A 645-nucleotide genomic window follows, 5' to 3' on the forward strand; every position below is an offset into this window, starting at 1 on the left:
TGTTTACCGTCCTTATCAGGGGACACATGGGTTGGCAATGTTATTCCTAGATAAAAATGCCAAAGATATAATTAGATGTTTTTCCCAGAAATATTTCCCAATGCCATGAAAATTTGTTTGCTGTTTTTCACATCATACTTGAAGTGAATGATCCCACAACATCTTGCTATTTAATCATTTTCTTTTAGATAAGTGAGAAAAATTAACTTGGCATTGAAGAAAAATGAATACTTTTTATAAACTACTGAAAATACAGACCTTATCTTAAAACTTCTGTGACATTTCAACGAATACATTTTTCTGTATCAATAAAACACTTCTTAATGTTTATCACAACATAAAAATAATAATGAAAATAATGTTATGTACCTGAATTTACATATAAATGATAAGAAGTAGAAAGATACATTCAAAACCAGTGATGTGCAACTATCTTACGGTACTTCACTAATGCATTTAGTTCAATTCTGAATAAAAGGATAAAAAAAGGTAAGAAACCACAAATATGCGTTAGCTATATTGCACATGAACACTCTCCAGCCCAGTCAAAAAGTGCTATAATACTATAAAAGCATCTCAAGTTTTGTACTCAATTTCATCATTGCTAAGGAGATAGACATCCAGTTTTGCTGTGGGGAAAAAAAA

Source organism: Galeopterus variegatus, unplaced genomic scaffold (assembly GCF_000696425.1).
Source record: "Galeopterus variegatus unplaced genomic scaffold, G_variegatus-3.0.2 Scaffold2087, whole genome shotgun sequence".
Taxonomy (NCBI): Eukaryota; Metazoa; Chordata; class Mammalia; order Dermoptera; family Cynocephalidae; genus Galeopterus; species Galeopterus variegatus.